The sequence below is a fragment of the Telmatherina bonti genome (assembly GCF_933228915.1).
Source record: "Telmatherina bonti genome assembly, chromosome: 15".
NCBI lineage: Eukaryota > Metazoa > Chordata > Actinopteri > Atheriniformes > Telmatherinidae > Telmatherina > Telmatherina bonti.
This window is the reverse complement of record NC_136613.1, coordinates 16,269,668-16,277,026: the sequence shown is the minus strand read 5'-3', so window position 1 is coordinate 16,277,026 and position 7,359 is coordinate 16,269,668.

Below are 7,359 nucleotides of genomic sequence, written 5' to 3'. Positions count from 1 at the left end.
CAGCTGGCCATTGTTAAACTTTACACCACACATACAGAAATACACTTAAAAAGAGCAGAGCCAGACTCATCTGTGTCTCCAATTGCATGAGATTTGGCTCCAAACACTGTGTGGTTTGTGAGGGAGCAACTCCACACATGAAGGCATTGGGATGCTCTTTATCTTGACTGGATTGAAAGGGAGGATGCAAAAGGTTTCCAGAACTGTCGTTACTTGTGGGTCACATCAATCGTTGCACCTGCCTTGGCTGAAAAGTCAGTATCAGGTCAGGTGAGAAAAGTGTGCGCAGAACATGTCTTTGCCTTAGCATTCAGGGATTAGAGTGATTCTTTCATGTGGTAACTACAGCCAATGATACAGCTGTCTCTGATTTTAGTTTGGTTTAAGTGTTGCTTACGCTTAGTTAGTGTTTTTACTGAGAAGGGATGCTTTTTATTCAGCTCAAGGGAATTTCTGTAACCGAACCTTAAACTATGATTACTGCAAGTTTGATCCTGATGCAGGATCCATTTCGATGTTACGGTTGTCTCACAATGATCTTAAATACAGACTATAACTTATGTAACCAGAAACAGGAAGTAAAATACCATTTGTGAAACGTCCTGGGACATCACACAGCTACAAGTGAAACTATTCACCAATAAGATATTTAAATTAAATGGTAAAATAAAGTATTATATGATCACTTAAATGATAATTAAATAAGGGAACTTTTCTTCAGTATTATTCATACTGAAGCCGTAGTACTTCATCAGGGCACTCCGGTGGCCAATTGACTGTAGAGAATAGGATTTACATTTTTATTTGTGATCATGTTTAACTGAAAAGGTGACTAAATAAATCCCAAGTATTTCCTGCCTCATGATGGAGATAATAGATAAACTATTGCTTGTAACTGCAAAGAGAAACAATTCTGTACTATATATTCAGTTCTGCCTGATGGATTTTTTAAATTAATATTTTTTAAAGATCCAAAACATTTTAGTCAGTTTGTATGTTAACTTTCATTCAAAAATCAAAAGTGTGCTTTTTAGTTATTCAAGCTGACAAATAATGTCTTTATTTAAGAAAAATAGACAATGGTTATGTAAGTGTAAGGTTTCACCAACATAGATCAACCTACAGAACAATTTCCACATAATTTGCAGCTCCAAAGAGAAGTATGTCCTACCTATTACAGTCTCCAGCTAACCCCAGATACGGTGTTTAAAAGCTGCAACTGGCCACTGCAGGTTTAAGTCCACTTTTAGCAAAAGTCCCTATTTCAGCTATTTATTTAACCCATAAAGGCCCAACCCATGAAAAAATTATATTACAAGTCTAATATAAGATCTTTATTTCCTTTTAACTAAATGTAAAATAAAATAATACCAAAATGTTTTAGGAATAGTTACCATTAATTGCCATGTTCAAAGTTTTTACAATGTAGTCTTCTACTTTCTGGTGTCCATTAAAGGGCAGAAAACAAGTATCATATTTGTGTTCTACAGCATTTTGAAAAAAGTGAACTGTGAAACTGAAATTAATTCAACAAATAACAGAAAATATAAGGTACATTTATTTATGTTTTATATATATATATATATATATATATATATATATATATATATATATATATATATATATATATATATATATATAGATATATATAGATATACACATACATACATTTGTCTTTTGGTGTCATTAACAAGAATATGTGCCTGACACTGCTTGATTGTTACTCACATTGCTCACAAATAAAAATTTAAAGTCAATAATTGTCTTCTGGCAGTGTCATAATTTCCAACACACTATTGACTCAAGTAGGTAAATATCAAAATGATCATCTGAAAAAAAGCACCAATAAACTAAAAACATGATAAACTGGGAATTCTTAATCTTTTTCTTAATTTGTGGTTCCACTATTTCCACCAGTTCATCAAACTGGAATACATCTGGCGGGCATCAGGTGAAAAAGTTTCTTCATCAACTGATTGCAATCTTTGATCCTGATGGTAGGAAAGCTCCAGCCTTTATTTGATCTCTTCCTCTCTTTCTGGTGAAGAAGTTAACATCCCAGTTTGAAGACTCCAGTTTGCTTCATACTGCAAACCTTTACGTTGGATAAATTCATGAAAAACACCAGAAAACATGATGATGTGTAAAAATAGTCTAAAAGGGCCTTAAAGTGCAAAACCACTGATCTCCATCGGTGATGTCAAAACATCTCTTATTTAAAATCTCTTAAGTCTTTAAGGAAACACCAGAGTCATCAGAGGTGGCCAATGCTCCGCTGTCGTCTGCAATCTGGTTGTGTGTGTGTGCGTGTGTGTGTGTGTGTGTGTTCGGTTACTGCAGATCCAAATACTGAGGCAGGACATTGTTCCAGAACTGCTGGGAGCCATCTTGTTTGTCTACTCCTGCGGGCCTCCTCTTTGTCCTCGGTGCTGGTTTTGGTGCTTCTCGCTGTTGTCCGTCTTTTCTGTGCGAAGGAGCAGCTGCAGGAGGACGTTTCTGTCTCTCCTCTTTTCTTTTTTTTGTCAATTTCATTGTTTCTTTTTCCTCCTCCTCCTCCTCTTCTTCTTCCTCATTTTTTCCCTCTTCTTCCTGTTCTTCTTCCTCATTTCCTTCCTGTTCTTCTTCCTCATATTTTTCCTCTTCTTCTTCCTCATTTTTTTCCTCTTCTTCCTGTTCCTCCTCTTCTTCTTCCTCCTCATTTTCTTCCTCTTCTTCTTCCTCATTTTCTTCCTCTTCTTCTTCCTCATTTCCTTCCTCTTCTTCCTGTTCCTTTTCTTCTTCTCCCTCCTCATTTCCTTCCTCTTCTTCTTCCTCCTCATTTCCTTCCTCTTCTTCTTCCTCCTCATTTCCTTCCTCTTCTTCTTCCTCCTCATTTCCTTTGTCTTCTTCATTTTCTTCTTCTTCCTCCCTTTCATCTCCTTGTTCCTCTTCCTCTTCTTCTTCATCCTCATCCCCTTTTTCTTCATATCGCTGTTCTTCCTCCTCCTCTTCATCCTCTTCCTCCTCTTCTCCTTCCTCTTCATCCCCCTCTTCTCCCTCTTCTACCTCACTCCCCGATCCCTTCTCCTTACTTTTTTCTTCTTCTGTTTCTCCATCTTCTCCTTCATTTGTCTCTTCCCCGATCTCTGCATCACTCTCCTCATCTTCAGCACCTGTGTTGCACTCAGATTGGTCGTCCTGATTATCTTGTCCCATCTTTACATCTTCATTTTCCTCCTCTTCCTCATCTTCCTCTTTGCTTGCCCTTTCTGTAGTCACATTTTTAGCAGACTCTTCACTTTCACTCTTTCCCTCCTCATCCTCTCCTTCCTCGTCAGCATCTTCTTCATTTTTCTCTTCCACTTCTTCCTCATCTGTGGTCTCTCCTTCACCTTCACCCTCCTCTTCCTCTTCATCCTCTGTAGCCTCATTTTCAGCTTTGTTGTCATCTGCCGACTCGTCTTCTTCTCCCTCCTCTTCATTTTCTTGATCACTGTTTTCATCTTCCTCTTCCTGAGAGCCGTCACTTTCATCACTATCTGCTTCACCTTTACTCTCTTCCTCCGACTCTTTCTCCTCATCCTCACTTTCAGGGGAGTCATCTTCTTTTTGTTCTTCAGTCTCGTCTTCCTCCTCTTCACCAGACTCGATTTTTTCACCTTTTGCAGATTCACCAGTGTCACTTTCCTCTCCATCCTCCTCTTCCTCAGAGTCTTCACTCTTGTTTTCTGCCTCATCCGATTCACTACTGCTTTTCTCTTCCTCGTCTCTACTCACCTCACTATCTACCTCTTCTTCTTTACTCTCCTCTTCGGTTGACTCTTTACTTTCACCTTCCTCTTCCTCCTCTGATGCTTCATTTTCTTCCGAGTCGCTCGATTCTTCATCCGTTTCCACTTTGCTTTCTTCTTCCTCTCCTTCAGCTTCTGTAGCATCACTAGTATCAGTTCCTTCGTCTTCCTCGTCACTGCTGGAGTCTGTTAGCTCCTCTTCCTCAGATTTATTATCCTGGTCTTCGTCACCCTCTCCAGCATCATTCAACACAGCCTCTCTGCCACTGATGCTTTCACTGCCCTCATCTGAGTCATTGTTTTCCATATCACTACCACTCTCCTCCTCTTCATCATCCTCAGTATTTGTTTCATCTCTCTTGTCATCTACATCCTCTTCAGAGTTAAAAGTTTTCTCACCTTCATCCTTTTCTTCATCATCATTCTGGGAAGTGTCAAGGCCTTCGCTTGTGACCTGCGCAGATGTGACACTTTTCCCTGTTTCCTGTTCTGCTGCATCGTGCGTGCTGTCATCACAGTCCTCGAGTTGAGCAGCATTGTCGGACTCTGACAGGATGCTCACTTGAGCATCTTCTTGTGTATTGTCTTCCCTTTCATTTGAAGTTAAATGTGATGATGTGGAGGAGAAGGAAGGCTGCATAAGTGCTGTCTGCTTTGTGAACTGTTTGCCTTTCAGAGGTGTTTGAGGTTGTGTTGAAGAGGCTTTGTCACTGTCAGACTGGAAACTGTCTACATTAGTCACCGCCTCACTGAGGAGTCCAATAGCTGCGCTCGCCATCCCAACAGCAGGAAGAAGTGATACTGTATCACACAGAATTTCTCCCCACCTTGGTTTTTGCTCCCCATCTTTTTTTCCGTCTACTTCAGATTCATCCAAATCCGTACCAACAGGTTCCGAGCCTTGCGGGGATTTGGCTCGGCTGACAGAAAGCACGTCTCTTCTGTTGGGGCTTTGTTGGGAAATGGTATCATATAAAGGTTCAGGAGGTTTACGCTCTGATGACTGCAAGCTGGAAGTTTCAGTGTTCGTCTTTAGCTTGGCCTTGATATGTTTATAGTCATCATCAGAGTCACTTTTAATTTTGGTGTCCTTTAGTTTAGTTTCATACTCTTGGCCTCTCTTTTTTTCCTTTACTTCAAGTAGCTTCTGCTTATTAGCAGTAGTAGCATCAGTGTCTTGGGTTATGTCCTCTTTTTCCACACCTTTTTCAACACTTTTACTTTCAGTGGAGTGATTTTCTGCACTTTGATCTTTGTCTAGTTTAGTTTTGATCTTTTGAGGTTTCCCTTTAGCTTTCACCGGTGTAGATTTCACACTTGAAGATTTCTTCATTTCCACCTGGGAATGTGTGGTGACAGGAGTAGTTTCTTGTTTTACTGGTGGTGGCTTCACAACCACTGGTGTACGTTGACTTTTTTCTGATGCAGATTTAACCTTCCTTACTCTTCTTGGAGTTGACTTAACACTATGTGCCTCCTGTTGCTCAGTCTCAATATCAGTCTGGATGATTGTGTCATCTTTTAAGTTATTTTCAGTGGATATTAAACTGATTGTTTCATTTTCTTTTGTAATCTTGAGGACTGGCGTTGTCTTTTCTAAAGCTGATGAAAAAGTTTTAAGGCTTTCTGTAGTCCCTGCCAAGTCATTATTAGAGTTGTCTGTTCCATTATCACTGTTCCTTGTATTCGCTTTTGTATTTTTTCTGACATTTTTCTTAACTTCTGTATTTGTCTGTGGGACAGATTGTTGGATTTTTGGACTATATTCTGACTGTTTGCTCTTGTCATGTTTTGCTGATTTAAAACTGGAAAGCCCCTTTTTAACTTTTTTATCATCAGACGCCATAGTTATGCTCTCTTTGCCTTTAGATGTGATGTGTTTTTTCCCCATCCTCTTGACTTCTGTTTTTATGGAGCTGGAACCTGTCAGAAGCTCTGTCGGTAAGGCTTTATGAGAGCTTTGGTTAGTCTTCGCATCAGACTGGATGTGTTCTGCATGTCTTTCTTCCCCTTTTGCAGTACGTCTGCCCTTTTCCCCTTCCTGTAAGACATAAAATTGAGCTTTAATAAGATGTAAGAGAAGAAAACATCCAGGCAAAAGGTCCTGTGCCAGATAATGCTGTGTTTTAAAAGATTAATCTTATTAAACCAACCTCTAACTACATACAGAAATGGGACTTTTTCTCATCTAAATGATTTATTTTTACATATTTTGTACCACCTATGTATTATTTTACAAATACACATACAATATAATATTATAAAAGGTAAACAGCTGTAGATTGTTAGTGTATTTCTGATTCAATATTTTGTTTTCCTTAATAATTTAAAACTTCTATTTAAATTACCATAAACGACCTTAAATAATATTTAAAAAAAATGTTTTTAATGGTAATACCAAGAATATCCCAGCTTATACCACATGGTGAGCTCACGTAACAAATCAGTCATCAACAGATCTATCATCAGGTCAAAGTACAGATGTAGGTGGGAGGTAAAGAAAACCTTGCCGATGACGAAGAAAGGATGAGGAATCCTTTTTTTTTTTTTTTTTTTTTTTTTTTTTTAATCGCTCCTGGGGATGAACAGACTGTGGTTAATTTTGGGGTCTGTGAGTTGTTACCTAATCATGTCACAGCCACTCTGGCACCACAAAGTGTTCGATTGCAAGTTGAGTAACTCAAACATTCTTCACATGTGTCAAATTAATCATTTTCCTCAAATATCAAGCTCTGTATTATTTTTCTGTCACACTGAAAGCCTACATGTATGAGCAGCACACATGAGACTCCTTCACTACTTGCTTCATCACTGGCTGTGGAAACACTGATGAGCTGTGGCAAGATTCCTGCCAACTTTTCCAAAGCACTGGATGTGCATATACGTGTGTGTGCTTGCGTATCTGAGAATGAGAGCCTCAGCGCTTTGTGTACTGAGATAAGCTACCCAAATATCTAAATCTGCCTCTAGAAGATCCGTTACCGGTATTCTTGGCAAAAGGAACCATCGAACACTGAGAAAGCAAAGTTAAATTCAATATTTCTCTTCAATGTTATACCAAGTGGAAAATCTCCCCACACACACATATACACACATGCTTTCAAGAGCACACACACACATACAGTATGTATGCTGAGGTATGCACATTTCCTGGAAAAGGCAGTGAGTGTTCAACATTGTTACTTCCTGCCCTGGAGTGCTTATAATCGAGACCAGACAGAAGAAGCCTTAGGAAGATAAAAACACTCAGCAAACAGTGACTTAATGATATTACATTTATCTCCACAGTTACTGTGAAACCATAGCATGTGCCGTTAATAATTATCTCTCTTACCGTATATGCCAGAAGGACAGTATCTGCTCCTCTCTCATCCACATCTTGAGTGACTAACTGCTTCTGAAAAGCTTCTCCCTCTGAAGCAAAAGAAAAGTCTTTGTTAAAATGCTATTCACTATAAACCTCTCACATGTTGAATTGAATATTTAAAGATACCTGTTTGTGGTGAGGCTGGACACTCGCCATCACTTAGATTTTTACTGAGCGGTCTAGTGGGGCTGCAGGGCGCTTTAGGTGCTAAAGGAGAAGACA